General features: G+C 47.3%; 1 protein-coding gene across 1 annotated transcript in view; it reads left to right on the top strand.

Annotated features, from left to right (window-relative positions):
* The window catches only part of LOC147105243 (metabotropic glutamate receptor 4-like), a 1,649,895-nt gene that overhangs the window by 715,133 nt on the left and 908,576 nt on the right, over positions 1 to 26,186 (top strand). The window lies entirely within an intron of this gene.

Consider the following 26,186-nt stretch of genomic DNA (forward strand, 5'->3'; position numbering starts at 1 on the left):
CCCGGTTAATAGAGATAACATACAGTAAACTCTTGTTTAAACGGCACTTAATCATCCGGAATTCTTTAATAACCGGCAAAATAGTTAACCGGTAATCTTGCCGAATCCATCCATTTTTCGTTTTTCCAAGTCAGAGTTTCCCGTGGTGGTCGAGTTAGTCTGTGGTTTTTATTTTTGTTGTGTTAAAAATTGCCTACCTCTCTGTTATCCGGAATTTTTCATCAACCGGCACCATCCCGGTCCGTAGGTGCCGGATACGAAAGAGTTTACTGTATATATAGACCTAAAAAGATTCCAATAAGTCCACAACTCAGAACCCTTGATTTAAAATGTTGTCCCACAAATGACGCAGGAGATCTGCTGGTCTCGGGCTGTATTTCTTCTGAGAGACCAAATGTAGTCAGTTTTATGCTAGATTGATTTTAGGATTCCTAATAATTAGCATCAAACTACAAAAGAAAAACAACTAGGTTTATTGTGTTTGAAAACAATTTTACATACAGCATCTCACTGCTCCCTACAACCTTTATCTTGCAGACTGACTGACCCCTCCAGTCTGTATTTAACCAGTTGCTTAATTGAAATACTGACAATTAAGGGAACATCATTAAATGCTCAGCACTCTGATATGTCATTGCAATTGTCCGTCAGCATTATGTGTGGTTTTTGACATGAACTAAGTTTCATGCTTCATGAAGCAGTCACGAAAGACTGGTTCTGTCATATTGGAATGCATGATGTGTGTTACTTTGGTTAAGGAATGGACTCCAATGAAATTTTAATTAATGACTATTCAGGGAAGTGACAAGAACATCCTGGTAGATTATGTATGCAGGGGTGAATCGGTTCATTTACATTTGGAAACCTGTCAAGATATATCTGTATCCAGTGACTTGCTTTACTAATGAAGACAAAGAACAGATTTAGTGATGGGCAAAACTGTGGCAGATGGATTTCAATGCAGATAAGTGTGAGGTTATCCATTTGGTCCAAAAAGGATAAATCCAAATATTATTTAAATGGTGAAAAGCTAGGAACAGTGGAGGTCCAAAGAGCTTTTTGGGTCCATGTACACAGATCACTATAATTTAGTAGTCAGATACAAAAAAAAATCAAAAAGGCTCATGGAATGTTAGCCTTTATAATAATATATTGTATAGCGGATGAAGTTTAGCTACAACTATACAAATCCCTGGTTAGATCACATCTGGAGCACTGTGTACAGTTCTGGGCACCGTGCCTTAGAAAGGATATATTGGCCTTGGAAGGAGTGCAGCGCAGATTCACCAGAATGTTATCAGGGCTCCGAGGGTTAGATTATGAGGAGAGATTACATAAATAGGCAATTTTCCCTGGACTATAGAAGGTTAAGGGGTAATTTGATTGAGAATTTTAGGATTTTGAAAGGAATTGATAGAGTGGATAGAGAAAAACTTTTTTCGCTGGTGGGGTATCTAGGACAAGCGGACATTACCTTAAAATCAGAACCAGGCCATTCAGGGGAGAAGTTAGGAAACAGTTCTTCATGCAAAGGGTGGTAGAAGTGTGGAACTCTTTCCCACAAAATGCAGTAGCTGCTAGCTCAATTAATAATTTTGAATCGATCATTTTTTGCTAGACAAGGGTATAAAAGGATATGGAGCCAGGGTAGGAGGATGGAGTTAAGATACAGATCAGCCATGATCTCACTGAATGGCGGAACAGGATCAAGGGGCTGAATGGCCGCCTCCTGCTCCTGTGTTCCTAACAGGATCGTTACTGACTGAAATACACCGGCACTATTTCTGACAATAAAATGTCATCTGTCATAACATTGTCAGAAATAAGGAATCCATTTCCATTTCTATTTAAATGAACAGACTGTTATTTAATGGCAGAAGGTTGTAGCTCTGAACAAACTCAGATTCATATAGTACATGAATAGAGATTCTTATATCGGGTAAGGTTAAAAAATGAATTATTTTGTTAATGTATTTGAGATAAAAATATCTATTACGGCAATATGACTATGGTTCTGTTTTCCGTGTAATGCAAGTAGTTTCAATTATGGGTGAATAAAGATCAAATGAAAGGGGTGTACTGCAGTATGAAGATTCAGTGGAAAAAGGACCAGAATATCTTAAAAGGACAGTTTTTGCGCAATATAAAGTTCTCTCCACATGCGATGCCAAGGATCATTTTATTGCGTGATTCTCTTTCAAACACTTTATTAACAGAGGCTGGCTCATTCCTGTTTCTCTTTACTTAGCAGGCAATTGTTTTCCTGAGACATGAACATTTTTTTAAAATTAAGCATGCAGTCAGTCTCACTTTTACCAGATATTAGACTAGTTAGTAACACATTAAAGGAGGTAATTAACACAGCATTTCCTGGTTCTAGTGGGTCTCGATTCCACTACTACCTGGTGGGGGGTGGGCTGGGGAAGTGGTGGGGGCTAGGGAGATGATGGGAGGATAGGGGAGGGTGGAATTCTATAAATCCCTTGTCTTCTGTAATCTTATACGAACTAGTCTATAATTCCCGCTACAAATTTGAGTAGGAAACATAGTCTGATTGAGTCCTGGATAAGAGGATGATCTGGACAGACAGATTGTTTTTTTCTTATTCTTGCATATTTATGTATGTTTCTTTAAATAAATACGCATATGCTGCTTTCATTGCTGCTAACTATAGTATAAAGGCCCCAAATGATCAAACCACCTGTTTATGCCATACAGTAATATTACCCAGTGTTTCTTTAACTCATATACTTCAAAATTAAACTCTTTGATTTTTAGTGTTTAAACATTCAGTCAATTCTTATGAAATTGCTTTCCTCCACCATTTTAATGCAGATGTCAACCTGTTTAAACTGAAAATGTTAATGCCTCTGTAAAAATAACAGAAAAAGCAATTTTGTATAAACACTCTGGAGATATGAAAGGGCTGGAGTTTGAATGCATGACCTCTTATTCAAACTCGAGTTCCCCCATCGTGGCTGACAGAAAGCTCACCCACTCTCGCATACCACCCAGTACCAAGAAAGCATTCAGGGACTAATATTTAAAGGGGTGGAAATTGGATTTTGTTGCGCGGGTGTAAAGCAGGCGCAATGAGAGTCAATTTCAAGGACCAACATTCTGCGCTCCAAAGATGTCTGAAAGACATCCAAACTAATATTGGGACAGGCCATTTTTCAGATCCTTGGCGACCGCTTAAAATAAGAGTTGAGCTCCTTGCGTATGGTAATGAGGGGCCTAAGGTCTGCTTTAGGAGCCCTCTGGGAAATTGGGCTGCCCTGCTCCATGCCTGCTCCGCTCAGGTTTTTCAGGTGTGAAAGCGGCCTGGCAAGCGGCCCTCACCAAAAAGGTAAGTACATTTTTTTTTAAGCTTGATGCGGAGTCAGGTGGATCACGATTACTTCTCCCGGATCCACTGCACGCCCGATGGCTGCTGGCGGCTCACGATCGTTCCGTCCCCCATCGCGACTTATCTGAAAGCAAGCAGCCCAAATTTGATGCATTGTTAATGGGAGAGCTGCCTGCGGAGGCACAGGCAGGCACCGGTAGCTCGACCAATGAATGCTAATGAGGCCTGAGGCCCAATTTTGGGCCAGCCTCAGGACTCCTGGTTACGAACATAAGAACATAAGAAATAGGACCAGGAGTAGGCCATTCGGCCCTTCGAGCCTGCTCCACCATACAATGAGATCATGGCTGATCTTCTGCCTCAACTCCATTCACCGACCTTATCGCCATATCCCTTGATGCCCTTACTAGTCAGAAATCTATCGACTTCTGTTTTGAATATAACCAATGACTGAGCCTCCACAGCCCTCTGGGGTAGAGAATTCCAAAGATTCACCACCCTCTGTGTGAAGAAATTTCTTCTCATCTCAGTCCCGAATGTCCTACCCTTTATCTTGAGGCTGTGGCCCCTGGTTCTAGACTCCCCAGCCAAGGGAAACATTCTCCCAGCATCCATCCTATCAAGCCTTAATAATTTTGTATGCTTCAATGAGATCCCCTCTCATTCTTCTGAATTCAAGAGAATACAGGCCTAGTTTACTCAATCTCTTCTCATACGACAGTCCCGCCATCCCAGGAATCAATCTCGTGAACCTTCGTTGCACTCATAGAAACATAGAAACATAGAAGATAGGAGCAGGAGTAGGCCATTCAGCCCTTCGAGCCTGCTCCGCCATTCAATGTGATCATGGCTGATCATCCAAATTCAGTACCCTGTCCCTGCCTTTTCCCCATATCCCTTGATCCCTTTAGCCTCAAGAAATAGATCCAACACTTTCTTGAATATATTTAATGAACTAGCCTCCACCGCCCTCTGTGGCAGAGAATTCCACAGGTTCACCACTCTCTGGGTGAAGAAATTCCTCCTCATTTCAGTCCTAAATGGCTTACCCCTTATCCTTAGACTATGACCCCTGGTTCTGGACTCCCCGGCCATCAGTAACATCCTTCCTGCATCTAGTCTGTCCAGACCTGACAGAATTTTATAGGTTTCGATGAGATCCCCTCTCAATCTTCTAGACTCCAGTGAGTATAAGCCCAATCGACACAATCTCTCCTCATACGTCATTCCTGCCATCCCAGATATCAGCCTGGTGAATCTTCGCTGCACTCCCTCCATGGCAAGAACGTCCTTCCTCAGGTAAGGTGACCAAAACTGCACACAATACTCAAGGTGCGGTCTCACCAAGGCCCAGTACAACTGTAGCAAGACATCCTTGTTCCTGTACTCGACCCCTCTTGCTACGAAGGCCAACATACCATTTGCCTTCTTAACTGCCTGCTGCACCTGCATGCTTACCTTCAGCGACTGGTGCACAAGGACACCCAGGTCTCTTTGCACTTCCCTTTCTCCCAATCTATTGCCATTCAAATAATAACCTGCCTTCCTGTTTTTGCCCCCAAAGTGGATAACCTCACATTTATCCACATTATAGTGCATTTGCCATGTTTCTGCCCAATCACCCAACCTGTCCAAATCGTACTGGAGTTTCCCGACATCCTCCTCGCAGCTTACCCTCCCGCCCAGCTTTGTGTCGTCTGCAAATTTGGAGATATTACATCCAATTCCCTCGTCCAGATCATTAATATATATTGTGAACAGCTGGGGTCCTAGGACCGATCCTTGTGGTACCCCACTAGTCACTGCCTGCCACTCGGAAAACGACCCGTTTATTCCAACTCTTTGCCTTCTGTCCGCCAACCAGTTCTCTATCCAAGTCAATACCTTGCCCCCAATCCCATGTGCTTTAATTTTGCACGCTAATCTCTTGTGTGGGACCTTATCGAAAGCCTTCTGAAAGTCCAAATACACCACATCCACTGGTTCTCCCTTATCTATTTTACCAGTTACATCCTCAAAAAATTCCAGTAGATTAGTCAAGCATGATTTACCTTTTGTAAATCCATGTTGACTTTGTCCGATCCTGTCACTGCTTTCCAAGTGCTCTGCTATTTTATAATAGACTCTAGCATTTTCCCCACTACCGATGTCAGGCTTACTCTACCACCTTTTTTGAATAGTGGGGTAACATTAGCTACCCTCCAATCCATGGGTACCGTTCCAGAGTCTATCGAGTTCTGGAAGATGACCAGTAATGCATCTACTATCTCTAGGGCCACTTCCTTAAGTACCCTGGGATGTAGACCATCAGGCCCTGGGGATTTATCGGCCTTCAGTCCCATCAATTTTCCTAACACCATTTTCCTACAAATACTGATTTCTTTCAGTTCCTCTCTTTCATCAGACCCTATGTTCCCCGGCATCTCTGGGAGGTTATTTGTGTCCTCCTTTGTGAAGACAGAACCAAAGTATGTATTTAGTTGGTCTGCCATTTCCTTGTTTCCCATTATAAATTCCCCTGATTCTGACTGTAAGGGACCTATGATTGACTTCACTAATCTTTTTCTCTTCACATATCTATAAAAGCTTTTACAGTCAGTTTTTATGTTCCCTGGAAGCTTACTCTCATACTCTATTTTCCCCTTCTTAATTAATCCTTTTGTCCTCCTTTTTTGACTCCTAAACTGCTCCCAATCCTTAGGATTATTGCTTTTTCTAGCCAATTTATATGTCCTCTCCTTGGATCTTATGCTATCCCTAATTTCCCTTGTTAGCCACGGTTGAGTCACCTTTTTTGTTTTATTTTTATGCCAAACTGGGATGAACAAATTCTGTAGCTCATCCATTCGGTCTTTGAATGTTTGCCATTGCCTATCCACCGTCAACCCTTTGAGCGCCATTCCCCACTCAATCCTACCCAACTCGCTCCTCAGACCATCGTAGTTTCTTTTATTTAAATTGAGGACCCTTGTCTCTGAGTCAACTACTTCATTCTCCATCTTAATGAAGAATTCAATCATATTATGATCGCTCCGACCCAAGGGGCCTCGTACAACAAGATTGCTAATTAATCCTTTCTCGTTACATAATACCCAGTCTAAGATGGCCTGATCTCTGGTTGGTTCCTCGACATATTGGTCCAGGAAACCATCCCGTAAACACTCCAGGAATTCCTCCTCCACAGTATTGTTACTAATTTGGTTGGCCCAATCTATATGTAGATTAAAGTCACCCATGATGACTGCTGTGCCCTTATTGCACGCTTCTTTAATTTCCCTTTTAATGCCATCCCCAACCTCCACCTTACTGTTTGGAGGTCTATATACCACTCCCACTAATGTTTTTTTCCCCTTAGTATTTCTCAATTCTACCCATACAGATTCCACATCATCAGAGCTAATATCCTTCATTACAATTGTATTAATCCCTTCTTTAACCAGTAATGCTACCCCACCTCCCTTTCCTTTTTGCCTATCTTTCCTGAATATCGAATACCCCTGGATGTTGAGTTCCCAGTCTTGGCCATCCTTGAGCCACGTTCTGTAATCCCAACCAAATCATATTCGTTTACCTCTATTTGCGCAGCCAATTCATCCACCTTATTACAAATGCTCCTCGCATTAAGACACTTGGGCCTAGAAATTCACTGGCCTTAGCGCCACTTTTGAGGCGCTAGAGGGCCTAGCGCCGAAGTTATGGCCAGTTTAGAAATTGACAGGGGCCCTAAATCGGCGTTAGGCCGGTAGCGCTGCGCCGGCACCGATGACGTCATCGGTGTGCGCAGCGTCCCGGTTGCCATGGTAACCCGCCCGAACTCGGAAATTGAGTTGCGGCCGCCTCGCCCGTGGCAGCCGCAAGCAACGTTCTGGCAGAGGTGCCTTCCAGAACTTTGCGCCGGTGCATTAAAGGCCCCGCGGCGGCCGGCCGCTTTCCCGCCGGCCGCCTGGCCGCAGCTCCCTCCCCGGACTTCCCCCCCCCGCCCCCCCGGAACAGAAGCAAGCCCGGCACTTGTCCGAGGTGCCGGGCTCATTTTTAAAAAGATTATCGCGGGCGGCGGCCGGGTGCAGGCAGCTCCTCCTTAACGGAAGGAGGAGGCCTGCACTTCCCGAGCCTGCCGCACCGCAGCGGGCGCCGGAATAGCGCCGCAATGCGGCGCGTGGCGCCAGTTTTGAGGCGCTGAGACCCCTCAGTAGCGCCAGCAGCCGTTTGGGCGCGGCGCTACTGAATTTTTGGCGCGCGCAGGGGGACTTAGCGCCGGCACTAACTTCCGGCGCTAAAGCCCTCGCTGCGCCAAAACCGAATTTCTAGGCCAAAGCCTTCAGGCTTGTTTTTTTAACGCTCTTAGACCTATTAGAATTATTATTTACTGTGGCCACGTTTGATTTAAACCGTTGATTTCTCTGACTGCCACTTTTGTTTTTCTCCTTCCTATCTTTTGCTTTTATCCCTGTTTTCCTTTCCTCTGTCTCCCTGCTCAGGTTCCCTGCTCTCCCACTATGGCAAGTATATCCTTCCTTAGGTAAGGAGACCAAAATTGTACACAGTACTCCAGGTGTGGTCTCACCAAGGTCCTATATAATTGGAGTAAGACTTCTTTATTCCTGTATTCAAATCCTCTTGTAATGAAGGCCAGCATACCATTTGCCTTCCTAATGGCTTGCTGCACCTGCACATTCACTTTCAGTGACTCATGTACAAGGACACCCAGGTCCCTTTGAGCATCAGCATTCCCCAATTTTTTACCATTTTGGAAATACTCTGCCTTTCTGTTTTTTCTACCAAAGTGAATAACTTCACATTTATCCACATTATATTCCATCTGCCATGTTCTCGCCCACTCACTGAGCCTGTCGAGATCCCCTTGAAGTCTCTTCACATCCTGTTCACAACTGACACTGCCACCTAGCTTTGTGTCATCAGCAAATTTGGAAATGTTACATTTAGTCCCCTCATCCAAATAATTGATATAGATTGTGAATAGCTGGGGCCCAAGCACCAATCCTTGCGGTACCCCACTAGTCACAGCCTGCCATCCTGAAAAAGACCCGTTTATTCCTACTCTTTGTTTTCTGTCTGTTAACCAATTCTCAATCCATGCTAGTATATTACCCCCAATTCCATGTGCCCTAATTTTGTTCACCAACCTCTTGTGTGGGACCTTATCGAAGGCCTTCTGAAAATCCAAATACACCACATCTACCGGTTCCCCTTTGTCTACTCCAATAGTTACATCCTCAAAGAACTCCAATAGGTTTGTCAAACAGGACTTCCCTTTCATAAATCCATGTTGACTCTGCCCAATCTTACTATTAGTTTCTAAGTGCCCAGTTATTGCATCCTTTATAATAGATTCCAGCATTTTCCCAACTACTGATGTGAGGCTAACAGGTCTGTAATTCCCCATTTTCTCTCTCCCTTCTTTCTTAAATAGCGGGGTTACATTTGCTATCCTCCATTCTGCAGGAATCATTCCAGAATCTATAGAATTTTAGAAGATGACAACCAATGCGTCCACTATTCCAATGGCCACCTCTTTCAAAACCCTAGGATGTAGGTCATCCGGTCCTTGAAATTTATCGACGTTTAGTCCCATTAATTTTGCTAGTACTGTTTTTTTACTAATAATAATTTCTTTAAGTTCCTCATTCTCCCCACACTCTTGGTTTTCTCGTATTTCTGGGAGGTTTTTTGTGTCTTCCTCCCTGAAGACAGAAACAAAGTATTTATTTAATTTCTCTGCCATTTCCTCATTCCCCATTATAAATTCTCCCGTCTCTGACTGTATAGGACCTACATTTACCTTTGCCAGTCTTTTCCTTTTCACATACCTATTCAAGCTTTTACAATCTGTTTTTATATTTTTCGCTAGTTTGTGCTCATATTCCATTTTCCCTTTCTTTATCAATTTCTTGATCCCCCTTTGCTGATTTCTAAAAAGATCCCAATCCTCAGGCTGACTGCTTTTTCTGGCAACTTTATAAGCTTCCTCCTTTGACTTAATACTAGCTTTAATTTCTTTTGTTAGCCATGGTTGGATCACTTTTCCTTTTGGGTTTTTATGCCCTAGAGGAATATATGTTTGTTGCAGATTATGCATTATTTCCTTGAATGTTAGCCATTGTATGTCCACCTTCATACCTTTTAGTGTAGTCTCCCAATCTACCATGGCCAACTTGTCCCTCATACCCTTGTAGTTTCTTCTGTTTAGATTGAAGACCTTAGTTTCAGATTGGACTACATCACTCTCAAACTTAATATAAAATTCAATCATATTATGGTCACTTGTCCCTAAAGGCCCCTTTACCACAAGATTATTGATTAGCCCTTTCTCATTACACAGTACCAGATCCAGAATAGCCTGATCACTGGTTGGTTCCTGCACATAGTGATCCAGGAAACCATCTCGCATGCATTCCAAGAATTCACCCTCCACACCATTAGTGGTAATTTGATTTGCCCAGTCAATATGTAGATTAAAGTCCCCCATGATTACCATATTGGCCTTGTTACATGCACTTCTAATCTCTTGATTGATACTGTGCCTTACATTACCATTACGGTTTGGTGGCCTATACACAACTCCCACCAATGTTTTCCGCCCTTTGCTGTTTCTTCACTCCACCCAAACTGATTCCAGTTCTACATCACGATCTGTCAAGCCAAGATCTTTTATCTCTACTGTACCGGTCCCATCCCTTATTAACAGCGCTATGCCACCTCCTTTTCCTTTTTGTCTGTCCTTCCTAAATGTTGAGTACCCTGGAACATTCAGTTCCCAGCTTTGGTTACCCTGCAACCATGTCTCTGTAACGGCAATTACATCATACCCATTTACTTCTATTAGTGCCATTAATTCATCCACCTTGTTGCGAATACTATGTGCATTTAGATAAAGTGCCTTCAACTTTGCCTGTTTAATATTTTTCTGCACTTTGACCCTCTTTACTGTTGGCCTTTGTTTCTACTCTCTACTAGTTTTGCTGACACTTTTCTAACTTGCACTTCCAGCTTTGTTTCTTTCCTTTCTGGGCCCACACTTAGGTTCCCCCAGCCCCCTGACAAACTAGTTTAAATCCTTCCCAACAGAACTAGCAAACCCCTCTGCAAGGATGTTGGTCCCGTTTCTGCCAAGGTGTAACCCGTCCAGCTTGTACAGGTCCCACCTTCCCCAGAATCGGTTCCAATGCCTCAGGAATTTAAATCCCTCCCTCCTACACCATCTCTCCAGCCACACATTCATCTGGTCTATTATCCTATTTCTGCTCTCGCTAGCATGTGGTACTAGGAGTAATCCTGAGATTGCTACCTTTGAGTTCCTGCTTTTTAATTTATTTCCTAGCTCCCTATATTCTGCTTGCAGGACCTCGACCCTCTTTCTACCTATGTCGTTGGTACCGATATGGACCACGACCTCTGGCTGTTCACCCTCCCCCTTCAAAATGTCCTGCAGCTGCTCAGTGACATCCATGACCCTGGCACCAGGGAGGCAACATACCATCCTGGAGTCACGTCTGCAGCCACAGAAATGTCTATCTGTTCCCCTTACAATAGAATCCCCTATCACTATTGCTCTCCCACTCTTTTTCCTCCCCTCCTGTGCAGCTGAGCCACTCGTAGTGCCAATGACTTGGCTCTTGCTGCATTCCCCTGAGAAAGCATCACCACCAGCAGTATCTAAAATGGAAAATCTGTTGGAGAGGGAGATGGACCCATGGGACTCCTGCACTACATTTTTTTACTCTGTCTGGCAGTCACCCATTCCCTGTCTGCCTGTGCACTCTTTACCTGTGGTGTGACCACCTCATTAAACGTGCTATCCACGAAGATCTCAGCTTCGCGGATGCTCCACAGTGACTCCAGCCGCAGCTCCAGCTCCGAAACATGGAATTCGAGTAGCTGCAGCTGGAGACACTTCCTGCACATGTGTTCACCCTGGACACCGAAAGTGTCCCTGACTTTCCACATAGCACAGGAGGAGCACTCCACGCAGCCGAGCTGCCCTGCCATGTCCTACCCTTAATTTACTCCCTTTACTTCCACTAAATTAAAGAATATTAAATACACTAGGGACCTTACCTAGTTGGGTTGCTAACCTAGGGGTTGCTCCATGTGTGGCATCAATTTCAGGCTTGAAAATGAGCCTAAAAGAATTTCTACCCCACAGAGTCTAATTCCAAAGCATTAGTTTATGGCTCCTTCATTTTCCCCATACTTGTTAACAAATCATCGTTAAAGTGTTAAATCATTTAAAAAATATATATATTTCCAATTTTCTTATCAATGGAAAAATTAGTAAAACAATCTAAAGACCTTGTTATGTTGTTGTATAATGGTTTATTTGATTGAATGCGAGTTATTTTTATTTCCTTATGAGGTATAGCTTTTATTTCCTAAACCAAGTCTTTTGCTCCAATGGATTTGCTGAGCAGTAATATTGCTCAGAAAATTCAGCCGGTTGACCTGACAGACAACCACGAGTGATTTCATGGATAAAACTATGACAGCTTAGTAGCAGTGGCAGAGACTTCACAGGCCATCAGCCAGCCACTTGAACAAACAACCAAAGTGATCCCCAGGGTAATAAAACCTCTAGAAGGTTGACAGCACTTGCTTAAAATAAACAGACCAGTAAGGGGCTCTCAGGCATATCTAAAATGGGACAGCAATACTTATTTCAGAGAAAACAGTCCGGGGATAATCATTCACTGTCATCAATATGGAGGACATTACCTCTGTTGTCTATTTTTTCCATTCTTTTTATTGCTATTTTATGGTTTTGCTACGATTAATGAAAAGAGGAAATCCGGCTAAAAGAAAGATAATTTAGATAACAAGGGACCCTTGCAGTTGTGGTTCTTAAAGCTCAATGCAAACAAAGCTGCTGTTGAGAATGATATATTTTATAAGACTTTACTATGGGGTTGGCTTCTCAAGGTATTAGAGTGTGAATGCATGACCTTATATTCAAACTGCAATTCCAGCATCTTGGATGATGAAGAGCTTACCCATTCTCATATACCAGCCGGCACCAGGAAGACCTTATATTCCACTTCAGTCCTCATCAGCAGCATGGGACTGACAGCTGCAACTCTGTTTAGCCATCTGGGAAGTGTGCTCTTGAAGGACACATTCATTGATCAAGAGGTATAAGCACATGTTAAGAAGGCACGCTCATTCTACTAGCATCTACATGAATTTGCACAGAGTCAGCATGTCAAGGCTGAAGACCTACAATGCTGTAATGTATGCTTTTTACATCAACTGAATTAAAATTTTAATAAAAGAGGTAATGTTCTGCCCAGCAGGACCGTTCCTATTGGTCAGTTTTGGGCATGCAGGAAACCGGATATGGGGCGGGGACACGTTTCCCCAGCCCCCTACACCACTTGTGCATGATGCAATTTGCCAGTGGTCTTTTAATGCAGGCACTTGGACGAATGGTGTGAAAGCTTCATTCATATGTGCAATTGGAAGCAGAATGAACGCATGTCATTTTCAACACTAATGCCTGATTTGAACAATTAATGCACTTACGCTGCTTATATAACACGGGTGTTAAAAACCAGTCACATTCTGTCCTTTCAGGAAGTGAGGAGAGAGATTAGGCAACATTTCTTTATGCAGAAGGTTGTTGAAGCACAGACTGCTTTGCCACAGGAGTGGTTGAGATAGAGGAAAAACTGGATGCATTTTCAGAGCAGAGGAAGACATACAACAATAGAGATTTTTGGATTGCTCTAGCAATAAGCCTGTGATGAAATATATGCCTTCATCAGCCCATGTGTTTTACCTGCTTGTATTGTGTGAACCGCCCCCTTTTGTTCCTATTGTGTGTATTGGCTACGCCCCTGTCTTTTGCCATATAAAGGTCTCAAAAGCTGTATGAGTCATTCCTACCAGACGAACCCGATGTGGGAAGACCTGTAATGCTGCAATGTTCTTAGTGATTAAAATTGTTCTGCCATCAATGACTCAAAAGACAAGGATTCAACTGAAGGCTTTTAATCACTAAGAACATTGCAGCATTACAGGTCTTCCCACATCGGGTTCGTCTGGTAGGAATGACTCATACAGCTTTTGATTTAATCACTAAAACACCAAGATGGATCGACTCCTGAAACCAGAACGCTTGGATCTGGACCCCCATGCCTCAGACGCAGCCACACAGTTCGGACACTGGTTCCAATGCTTCGAATTTTTCATTGCAAACTCATCCACCACCATAGCAGCCGCAACCGCTACCGGAGACATGAAACTGGGAATCCTGCGAAACTGGGTGAGCCATCGGGTCTCCCCTCTCATCCAAGATGCCACCAGCTACGGGGATGTCTGCACCATTCTGAAGGCCCACTACGTGCGGCCAATAAACGAGGTGTACGCCAGGCATCTTCTGACTACTCGCATGCAGCGGCATGGTGAGTCACTAGAGGACTTTATACTAAGCCTAAAAGTACTGGGCAGAGACTGTAACTGTAAGGCCGTGTCTGCCATCGTGTACACGGAGGAGCTGATTCGAGACTCCCTTATTGTGGGCCTCAGTTCAAATTACATTCGGCAGAAACTGTTTGAAAACGAGGGACTGGACTTAAAACAGGCTATAGATATAGCGCGATCGCTGGATATGGCCCAGAAGAACTCTGAATCCTGTTCCCCAGGCCACGCGGCCCACTCCACCTCGTGCGTGCCGTGGGGGCTGCCATCTTGGAAGCCATCTTCACCTCCCAGGTCTCAGGCCAGCCCAGCACCATCGGAGCCCCAGCCTCCACCCAGGAGCCCCACTACTGCCATGATGCATCGGGGCCCGAAATGCTACTTCTGCAGCCAGGACAAACACTCCAGGCATCTGTGCCCAGCGAAGGGCACCACCTGTTCTAAATGTGGGAAGAAAGGACATTTCAGCAAAGTCTGCAGAGGGAACCCCGCCTCCAACCCCACCACCGCCGCGTGCGTGCCGTGGGAGCGGCCATCTTGGAAGCCATCTTGTCCACCCTCATGGAGTCCACCATCTTGCCCCAACTACACGGACCTCCAGGACCCACTGGTGGCCTCGATCACAGTGGATCAATCCAGGCCGCATCCGTTGTCTAAATCGATGATGGACATAGAGGTAAACGGGAACAAGGTTAAATGCTTGATTGACTGCGGGAGCACCGAAAGCTTTATTCATCCTAGCCTGGTAAAACGACTTTCACTAACGATAGTCCCCACACAGGGCAAAATCGCCATGGCTGATAAGACTCATACCTCAAAAATTACAGGTTTCTGCGCGGTTATGTTGTCGGCAAAAGGCAATGATTACAGAGATTTTAAACTATTGATAATGCCAGATCTCTGTGTGAGCGTGATCTTGGGTCTGGACTTCCAGTGCCACCACCAAAGTATCACGCTTACCTACGGTGGGTCCCAGCCGCCCCTCACAGTGTGCGGTCTGGCTACCCTGAAGGTCAAGCCGCCCTCTCTGTTCGCCAACCTCACACCCAACTGTCGACCCATAGCGACCAAGAGTAGGCGGTACAGCTGGGAGGACAGACGGTTCATTGCGTCGGAAGTAGAAAGACTCAAGCGGGAGGGTATCATCGAATGCAGTACCAGCCCGTGGCGCGCCCAGGTAGTAGTAGTTAAGGGTAGCGAAAAGAAGCGGATGGTGATAGATTATAGCCAGACGGTTAATCTATACACCCAGCTAGACACCTACCCTCTGCCCCGCATAGCGGATATGATTAACCAAATCGCGCAATACCGGGTGTTTTCCACCATCGACCTAAAATCGGCATACCACCAGCTCCCCATTAGGCCGGAGGACCGCCCATACACCGCCTTCGAGGCGAACGGACGTCTCTACCACTTCCTCAGAGTCCCCTTTGGGGTAACGAACGGGGTCTCGGTCTTCCAGCGGGAGATGGACCGCATGGTCGATGAGAACCAGTTAACAGCCACCTACCCATACCTAGACAACGTCACCATCTGCGGCCACGACCAGCAAGACCACGACTCGAACCTCGCGAGATTTCTGAAAACCGCCCTCAGACTCAATCTCACCTACAACGAGGATAAGTGTGTCTTTAGCACCACGCGTCTCTGTATCCTGGGCTGCGTGGTGGAAAACGGGGAAATCGGTCTGGACCCTGACCGATTGCGCCCCCTACGGGAGCTACCCCTACCAAACACTCCCAAGGCCCTGAAAAGGTGCCTGGGGTTCTTCTCCTATTACGCCCAATGGGTCCCCAATTATTCCGACAAGGCCCGTCTCCTCCTGAAATCAACGTCCTTCCCGCTCACGGCCGAGGCCCACGCCGCCTTCAACAGCATTAAGCACGACATTGAGAAGGCCGCGCTGCGGGCAGTGGACGAAAACATCCCTTTCCAGGTCGAAAGCGATGCGTCCGACTTCGCTTTAGCAGCCACCCTCAACCAGGATGGGCGGCCCGTAGCCTTTTTCTCAAGAACCCTCCAAGGGCCCGAGATCAGCCACTCGGTAGAGAAGGAGGCCCAGGCCATAGTGGAGGCAGTGCGGCACTGGAGGCACTAGCTAGCCGGCAAACGCTTCACCCTGCTTACCGACCAGCGGTCAGTAGCCTTCATGTTTAACAACAAACAGAGGGGGAAGATCAAGAACGACAAAATTCTCAGGTGGCGGATCGAACTCTCCACGTTTGAGTACGACATAATATATAGGCCGGGGGCCCTCAACGAATCCCCCGACGCCCTATCACGAGGGATGTGTGCCAGCATCCAGGGGGACAGGCTACAGGGCCTCCACAATGGCCTCTGCCACCCGGGGGTCACCCGGCTATTCCACTTTATAAAATCCCGTAACCTGCCCTATTCCATCGAGGAGGTCCGGTCTATGACCAGGGACTGCCGCACTTGTGCGGAATGCAAGCCCCGTTTTTTCAGGCCCGACCGAGCCCACCTGATCAAAGCTACACGGCCATTCGAGCGCCTGAGCTTAGATTTCAAGGGACCACTCCCCTCCACCGACCGCAATGTGTACTTTCTCAACATTGTGGACGAGTACTCCCGCTTCCCATTCACCTACCCCTGCCCAGATATGACCAGTGCCACGGTCATCAAGTGCCTCGGCAACCTGTTTTGCACATTCGGCATGCCTAACTACATCCACACTGACAGGGGGGCGTTGTTCATGAGCGATGAACTGCGCCAATATCTGCTGTCAAAGGGGATAGCCACGAGTCGGACCACTAGTTATAACCCCCGGGGTAATGGGCAAGTGGAGAGGGAGAACGCGACAGTGTGGAAGGCGGTCACCTTAGCACTAAGGTCTAAAGGCCTCCCCACCTCCCGCCGGCAGGAGGTCCTCCCAGACGTACTCCACTCGATAAGGTCGCTACTGTGTACTGCTACTAACGCCACTCCCCACAAGAAGATGTTTGTTTTTCCCCGCAAATCAACCTCAGGAGTATCCCTACCCTCGTGGCTCTCCACCCCAGGGACAGTCCTGCTACGGAAGCATGTGAGGGGCCACAAAACGGATCCCCTTGTGGAGGCAGTACACCTACTCCACGCAAACCCACAGTACGCGTATGTCAAGCATGCCGACGGGCGTGAAGACACCGTGTCCATAAAGGACCTCGCCTCGGCAGGAAGCGACGACGACGACCCACCACCACCACCCCCAGATGAACCTCCACCATCCCCAGAGGTATCCTCACCACCCCCAGAAGTACCTGCAACACCCGCAGCACATGGGTATGCCCAGGAGGGCACCACGGACTCCCGGTCGGAACCCGAGGTACTGTTGCGACGTTCAGGAAGGACTATCACACCCCCGGACAGACTAAATCTGTTGAAGGGGTGAATGTGATGAAATATATGCCTTCATCAGCCCATGTGTTTTACCTGCTTGTATTGTGTGAACCGCCCCCTTTTGTTCCTATTGTGTGTATTGGCTACGCCCCTGTCTTTTGCCATATAAAGGTCTCAAAAGCTGTATGAGTCATTCCTACCAGACGAACCCGATGTGGGAAGACCTGTAATGCTGCAATGTTCTTAGTGATTAAAAGCCTTCAGTTGAATCCTTGTCTTTGAGTCATTGATGGCATATCAAAGCCAGAAAAGACTTGGGGGGGGGGGGGGGGGAAATTCAGTTGGTAGCACCACCCATTAGCACCTTAAGAGGGCACTAAGTGGGGCGCAAATCAACTAGCGCCCGGGCGCGGTGATAGCTGCGCCTCTCGCGAAATTGACCGGACATTTTGCAGCGGCACAAAACAATACCACCCGATCTCCTGCGCATGCAGATCTTGACGTCATTCGAGAGTGCAACGCACTTGGGGCGCCCCGGACTGGAAATTCAGTGGCGCCCCCCTCCTTTCCGTCTGGCAAAAACAACGACAGGTTGACTGGAACGCATCCCAGTCGCTGTGGGGCTGGGGGGGGGGCACTATTTAAAGGGGGTCTCTTCCTGGCTTTTGTGTGGTAGCCATTTTTGCACCACTCGTTCTGAGAGAGAGAGAGAGAGAGATTTGGAGAGAGACATAGAGAGACTTCTGCATTGAGTCAACGCTGCCTGAGGTAGTTTTGGCTTCTGACCATAACTTTGCAGGTACTTTGCTTTTTGACCTTCATAACTTTGATTGCTCAGATACTATGGAGGCTGCAATGAATGGGGGCGTCGTCCTGCGCCATCAGATTCGGAGGGCGCAGAGAGAGAGTGGCAATCATGGCCAGACGGAGGAGGGCCAACAGGCCTTGGTACAGGAGACCTTACCCTCCCAGGGTTTTTCGCCAACAGTTCTCCTACATTAATATGTCTGAGGAGCACTGTTTGCGAAGGCTGCGATTCAGCAAGGAGGTGGTCACTGAGCTTTGCCACCTGCTTCAGCCAGATCTGCAGCCTCAACTGAGGAGCAGGACGTCTCTGTCAGTGGCAGTGAAGATAACAGTGGCTCTCAACTTTTATGCCACTGGCTCATTTCAATCAGCTACTGGGGACATTGCCAATATCTCCCAGTTCGCGGTGCATTGTTGCATCCGTCAGGTAACAATTGCCCCCTTTAAAAGGAGACGAGAGTACATCTCTTTCCCCATGACCCCGGCCAAGCAGCAAGAACGCGCAACGGGCTTTGCGATGATAGCGGGCTTCCCCATGGTGCAGGGCGCCATTGACTGCACGCATGTGGCTTTGCGGGCGCCGCAAGAGAATGCCGAGGATTTCCATAACCGAAAGGGCTTCCATTCCTTAAACAGCCAGTTGGTCTGTGACCACAGACAGCTGATACTCGCTGTCAATGCCCACTTTCCAGGCAGCAGCCACGATGCCTTCATCCTGCGCCAGACTTCTGTGGCAGGCATTTTCCAGGCACCGCATCACCCAGGAGGTTGGCTTCTCGGGGACAAGGGATATCCTCTGTGCACCTAGCTGATGACACCGCTCCGTTTGCCCAGCACCCCTGCTGAGCTACGATACAACGAGAGCCATCAAGCTACCAGGAACATCGTTGAGCACACAATCGGTGTTCTCAAGCAACGGTTCCGCTGTCTGGACCATTCTGGAGGAGCCCTGCAGTACTCGCCTAAGCAAGTCTCCCACTTCGTTGTTGTGTGCTGCATGCTGCATAACCTTGCAATCCTCAGGACCCAGCCAATGCCACCAGACATTGGAGCACCACCAGAGGAGGAGGAGGAAGATGAGGAGGATGATCATCAGCAGCACCAAGGCGGGAGGGAGGCACAAAGTGGAAGAGCCGTCCGTCAAAGGCTCATAGCAAGTCGCTTCTAGGCCCCCTCTGAGGGAATGGCTTCTGCCATTCAAACAACCTGAATGAAAGCATCCGGCAACCCCTAAGCCGGTCAAGGCAACAATGAGTGCAAAGACCAAACATGTACATTTTGAATACAGACACTTCTTTATTTCACAAACTGTGTGTCTCATTTCCACATGATAAAGTAATAGAAAGAAACACAAAAAAAAGCAGTCATTCACATAACTGGCTCTCACAACCTGGAGACAATGTCCAAAACAGTAACAAAAATTTGACCACGAACCTCGGCCTTCAATAAAACAATGAAAAACATTTTGCCACACCTCCTACTTTTTGCCCTTCGAGGGTGATCTACTTCCCTTGCAAAATTGCCCCCTTTCCACCCTGCAGCTCCTCCGTAATGGGACCCCAGTGGCTGGAGCAAGGCTGGGGGAAGGCTGCTGAGTGTCAGAAACTGAGACTGCAGATGCCCTTGAGGGACGGCCTGGACCAGCTCTGGGCATGGAGGGCCCGGCTGCTGACTGCACCAACTCTGCATGGGCGGCAGCAGTCTGTCCTACAGGTCGTGGCAACTGCAGTGGAGAAGTGCCAGTGGTGGCAGCAGGAATGCTGTCATCTTGAGAGAGTACAGCCACTCCCTGCTCGACCGACACACTGGCAACTCCCACAGGGCAGCACTTCAGCATCCGGAGCAATCTGCTGGAGCAGATTGCTGGGCTGCTGCGGCGCGGTGAGAGCCCCGGGGAAATCTGCCCGATCCAGCGAGGGTGGCAGCAGTCAGTGCTTGCGTGGCCTCAATCTGCGTCTGCATGAGACCAGCCACTGACTGCATTGCAGCACTTAGCATTTGCATGGCAGCCGCCTGTGCTACAGCGAAGTGCTCCACACTCCTTGCCAGTGATTCAATGGATTTGGGCAACCTTGCCACTGCAGCCATGAGCTCAGTGTGCCTGCGCTCCGCCTGGGCACTCATTTCAGCGAGGACCCGCTCCTCATCTGCGTCCAGTGCAGCAGGACTCAAGGCCATACTCTCCCTCCGGGGAGAAGGCCCCTGAGCTTCCCTACCCCCATTGCATTGCTGCAGCTCGCTGGGTCCTGGAGCTTTACCCTCATCAGATCATTCACCCCTGCTCCCCTCCTGGGAAGGTGTGTCCCCAGTATGGGCATGGGCTGCCTCGGTTGAGGGTGGCGCTGATGGTCTGGCTTCCTCTTCCTCCTCACCTTCAGCTTCACACTCACTGGCAGCTTGAGGGCCCGTCTCCTCACCTGGTGAATCACCATCTGAAAGCATGGAGGTACAAGAGTGACTTTAGCATGAGGACAGGGTGGCAGCAAGGGAGGCATGAGTGCAGTGATTTAATGATTTGGATTGAAAGTGTCAAAGGCTGCTGTTGTGAGGAACAAGTGGAAGGAGAGAGGACAAAAAGGTGATGACCTTACCATTGCTGTCCAGAACGGGGTCGGCGTCTCCAGTGGCGACAGGACCAATCACCCGGCTTGCCACAATCCTGTGGACACGCACCTCAAGATCGCCGATGGGTTGCAGCTGAGGCCGCTCTCCACCCGTCCATTGCTGCTGTCTCCTATTATGAGATAGCTTGGCCTGCAAGAAAAAGGATGGCGTCTGAGTAAATATACAGCCATGGTCTTGCCTCATATGCCTCCCATAGTGGAATAGCCCTTACTGTATGCAGCCATGGTCTTGCCTGATGTGCCTCCCATAGTTGAATAGCCCTTACTGTATGCAGCCAAAGTCTTGCCTGATATGCCTCCCATAGTTGAATAGCCCTTACTGTATGCAGTCATGGTCTTGCCTGATGTGCCTCCCATAGTTGAATAGCCCTTACTGTATGCAGCCATGGTCTTGCCTGATGTGCCTCCCATAGTTGAATAGCCCTTACTGTATGCAAAGTGTGGAATGTGCGTGTGTGTTTGATGAAAGGGCCATAGGTGTTGGATGACTGTTGGGCATTGGGGCTTTCAAGACCCTCTGGCCATAAAGTGAGGTTGAGATGGAGGGATGAAGAGGTTTTGAAAAAAGAGGCACTCACCCTGACGACCCGCGTGAGGTCGTTGAACTTTTTCCTACATTGCACATGGGTCCTAGGCACCATGCTGCTTGAGGAAACGCTTTGAGCCACCTCCCTCCACACTCTTCTGTACTCGCGTGGCAAAGGCCTCCTGCCACTCTCTGGGTACAGAATGGAACTTCTGCGCTCCACCCCGCGAACCAGAGCCTCCAAAGCCCGCTCGCAGAAGCGCTGTGCTCACACCCTGGCCCTCTCCATAGTCCTTGGCTGCTAGATTTAGCCACAGGTCTGCCCAGGCCGAGATTCAAGGCTCCAGTGAGCAGGGTGTGGCTGCAGAGCAAGATCGACCCTCCCCTTTAAGAACTGGCCGGCGCCAGTGTGTCTGTGTTCAATCGCTAACTGACAGCACCTGCGCTGCGCCCGCCCTCTGAGGTAGCGCCTCGCTCCTCAGCCTTAGCGCCATTAAGAGAGTTGTGTAGCGCCTGGTTTAGTGCTCCAATCACCTCCGGGGCGATAAAAGCCAAGTTTGCAGTCGGAGGCGATAATTAGCGCCAGGTGCTAATCTTTGTGCCCGGCCAATAATTGCGCCCCAAATGGGGCGATACCGAATTTCTCCCCCTTGATGCGCTGAGTGGTTTCCTTCTGTACTGTGAACATCTATGGCCGCGATTTCGCCTACCAAGGCGGGCTCAGTGCGGCCAAGGTAGGTGGTGGGTTGCGACCCCACTCCCAGCTCCATTCCGCTCTGTGAGAAGAATTTTTCGTTGATTGGGCTTGTTAAGCCCGCTCTGCGAGGTTCCCGGCCAATCAAAAGGAAGCCGGTCTGATTGCGTCATTTGATGACACATCATCAGCCACATTCCTTAAAGGGGCCATGTCCAAATAGATCTTGACAGTTGTGCTGTCCGTATTCTACAGCATTGAGGTGCTGCAAACACTGACAAAAACTGCACAAAGGTGCACAGCTGCACCCAGGATCTCCCATGACTCTCCATATGCTTATGGAGGGAGTCACAGCACGCAGGGAGGTTCTCTTCCCTTCCAATGGGCGGAAGAGACTTCCCCAGGAAACCAATGCCGCCTGTTTGCACATTGCACAGGAGGGCACAAGCAGGGATGTCATCAGGAGGACCAGGCTGCAGTGGCACAAACCTTTCAATGATCTCAGTAGATCACAAAGCGTTACTGCAAAGCCACACTCAACCTCATTCTGCTGTGCCACTGATCACATCCCCATCACTCTGCCTTCCTCACCCTACTTCTGCACATCTTTACTCACACCAATTTACCTTGCACCTCCACCCATCCCTCTCTATCTACATTATCACATCCCCATCTCACAAGCCATCCCTCACACTCACCCTCATCCTACTGCAAGCATACCAGCTAAGAACGCACAAGCTAGGCACTTTGGTGGTTTAGCCAACGTTCATGTGAAATTTCTGTTAATGTGCTGTCAAACATTGAAATATTTATTTTCAACATTTCGCCTTCTTGGACAGATTTGTGTGCACCTTTGGAAGTGGCTTTGTGAGTTGCAGTGAATGGTGCGACATAACGGTACCCCCCGTAATGGTGATAAGTTTGAAAGGAATGACTTGGACTTTGTAGGGATGCTTTATGGTGTTGGTGTGGGTTGGTGCCAACCTGGTGCATCATGTGGCAGCCAGGGTGTACAGCGTCAAGTGAAGTAAATCTGGCCATGGTGAGGCCATCCCTGGCCTCCTGGGCAGCAATGTTGTCGGGTGCTGATGCCCTGTGTTCTGTGCAGCATCAGGTGATTGCAGAGAAGGTTGGTGTTGTTGGTGGTGCTGGTGTGCCTGATGATGTTGGTGCTGAGGCTGTTTGTGGTGGGATTCTGAGGACCAAGGTGAGGTTTTTTCAAGGGCACCGATGTTGCTGGAATAGATGGCAGCTGAAGTTGAGATGACAGAAGCGATCTGTTAATGGTGAGAGAGCTTGCTCCAAGGAAGTGACAGTGGATAGAGAGTTTACTCCAAACACTTCCAAACTGCATAAAGCTCAAAAGTGGGTTCCAAATCATGAAGGCTCCAGCTTCTAAGATTGGGAAGTGAACAGCTGTGAAATGGTAGCTTTTATACCACTTTTGCAGCTGTCACTTATTCACAGCAATGGAGAGTCATTGAGAACACGACATACTTTCCTGACGTGATGCCTGCTCTCCAGGAACCTCGTTAAAAACCTGGTAAAATGGTAAATATGTGGGAAAATAGTGCTTGACTACCTTTTAACAAGCTTTTAAGTATCTAAATTGGCTGACTCCCCACTTGGCGTCGGGTCTGTTCAGGGATGACAAACCTGACACTTGGGAAATTGACAAGGAGGCTGGTTTACAGCAGGATACCCACCCTCTGTCAATCTTTGTGATTTTGACAGTGGACCTACCTCCAAACCTGCACTCTGAGCACCGGCAAAATTCTGGCCTATGATTCTAAGCACTTTTTTAAAGATGAATGAACCATTTGTTTTTTTATTGCAACCGAATTGTCAAACAGGAGCATTCAATGCAGATATACAGATCATTAAAGGCAGTAGAGCTGGTAAATAAGGCCATAAAAAATACAAACAGAATCCTTGGTTTTGTATCTAAGACATAGGGGGAGGAATTGGTCTAGTGTCAAAATCCACTCTTGATGCCGTCGGCCTGAGGCTAAAATTGGGCCACGGGTTTCGTCTACATAAAACCGGCGAGCTGCGGCCTCTAATCGGGTGTCCTGATGCAGCTCACCAGTCGGGAATTATACAAATTCGACCCATAAAGGCAGCCCACAGGTAAGCCCGGGTGATGAGGCGGTGAGGGGGCGAACAGGAGGGGGCAAGCCCAGGCCCACAATACTGCTGTGGATCCAGAAGTAGTACTTTTCACATTTGCATATTGAAAATATTTTTTTTTACCTTTTAATTACTGAGTGATCCCTTTAAGGACCACTGGTTAGGCCACTGTAGTCTCAGAAAAACTGAGTGGAGCATGCGCGAAGTGTCCTCCGCCTTGTTTATGCTGAATTTGGTAGTTGGGCTCTAAAACAGGCATGGGGCCCCTGATTAGTATATTCAAGGGGCGTAATGCCCCGTTTAAGGCTGGTGTCCTGGACACTCGGAAGTTTGGAAGTTGCCGGCTGCCAATTTGGCACACTTCTGGGGGTGATTGGGCACAGGACGACTGCCGCCCGAAATTTATTCTTCCAACGCTCATTTCTTGGGCGATAAACGGGCACAGCATGGCCCAATTTCTCCCACGTAGAATACAAAAACAAGGAGGTAATGTTGAACCCATACGGAGCTATGGCTACAGTTGTCTGTGTTGTATAGTGTTTTGGACACTGTTTTATAGGAAGGATATAAAAGCAATGTAAAAGGTTTAGTGTCGATTCACTGGGATATTACCAGGGGTGAGAAGTTGCAGTTATACACAAAGAAATGATAAACTGGGGCTTTTTCACTATAGCTGGGAAGGTTAAGGAGAGACCTGATAGATTATGAAGAGTTACGATAAGGTAAAAAGTGATAAACTCTTTCCACGGTCAGTATTGTCATGTTGCACAAATTCACTTTCCAAAGGGACTACTTATGGAGGAGGAGGCCCATCGGGAGCCAGCACCAAAGGGGAACATTTACAACAACCCTCTCTATCCTATCTGTTCAACAAACAAAAGATGGGTCCATAGGAGGTGTAAATGACAGCAGCCGAACCATTACCAGCACCTGCTGTCTGTAAAATGGGAGCACATATTATGATTTGAAATTGTTGAACTCGATCTTGAGTCTGGAAGGCTGTAAAGTGCCTCATCGAAAGATGAGGTGCTGTTCCTCGAGCTTCATTGGAATAGTGTAGGAGGCCGAAGACAGAGAGGCCAGAGAGTGGGAATGGATTAAATTAATCTGTTTTGCTAGTTGGTTGTTGGATAAATTGCAGCCAGGATACCAGGAGAACTCCCTGCTCTTCTTCAAATAGCGCCATATAACATTTTACATTTACCTGATCAGGCAGGTGAGGCCTCCCGCTCATCCACAAGACAGCACCTCTGACAATGCAGCTCTTCATCAATACTGCACTGAACTGTCAGCTTAGATGATATATTGGGAGTAGGACCTGAGCCCACAATCTATTGATTGATAGGTGAGAGTGCGACTACTGAACCAAGGCTGACAGTTTAACAAGAAGACCTTTGGCAGGAACACTTGCACACATACTTCCACTGTCTTCAGAGTGATAAGATAGTACAGATGCAGGCCAAACTAATAATCACATAAAAGAGGTCTTCAAAATACACCAACCAAGTATAAAAATGTACAGCTCTTGCAATGGTCTGACTGCAGTCTGGTAATATATTCACAGTCTATTCTAAAACTACTTCTCAGTCAATAATCTATTATTTTCCCATTTTATACTGCACTCGTCAATCTGGCACTGCCGTACTTGTCAATTTTTCAGTTGGAAAATACTTGAGGATTTATCTCCTGTAGTGGTTTGTGAAGTAGAAAGACTGATTGAGCATGTAACAGTCCTCCAAGCTTCCACACAGTGCTGCCATTTGAACACAGTTTCTTCTCCCTTGCTCATTCTAGCATGAAGCTAGTATTTGTACAACAATGGGCGGAAATGTTAGAATGCAGAAGCTCAGTCACTATCAAGCAGGCTGTTTATATGCTTATCTGAATGTAGGTGGGAAAATATCAACAACAAAATTATGCTTGTTGTTTTCAGCACCAGAGAAAGGATGGAAATACTGATGATGACTGCAGTGTACTATTGAAGGGCTGGCACCAAAAACGCTGTTACATATTGAACAACAAGCTGTCGACCATATCAAATCCCTCACACTGCTGTGACAATTGTAAATGTATCTTTATAAATAAGTTCACACATTTAAACTGTGCCGCACAGAAAGCTTTGGCGTTGTAATGCAAGGAGAACAAACACAATCATCTGTTCTCCTATTTTACAGATAGAAAAATTAGGTTGTCAAAATTGTGGGTTTTGTGTTAAAAATTTTCTGGGGACCAGCACCACCAACCACTCCCATAAGCGGACCTTGGGTCCCCCAAGATCCCAAGTGGCCT

This window comes from Somniosus microcephalus, chromosome 18, assembly GCF_052327205.1.
Source record: "Somniosus microcephalus isolate GS21.2 chromosome 18, FLI_Smic_1.0, whole genome shotgun sequence".
Taxonomy (NCBI): Eukaryota; Metazoa; Chordata; class Chondrichthyes; order Squaliformes; family Somniosidae; genus Somniosus; species Somniosus microcephalus.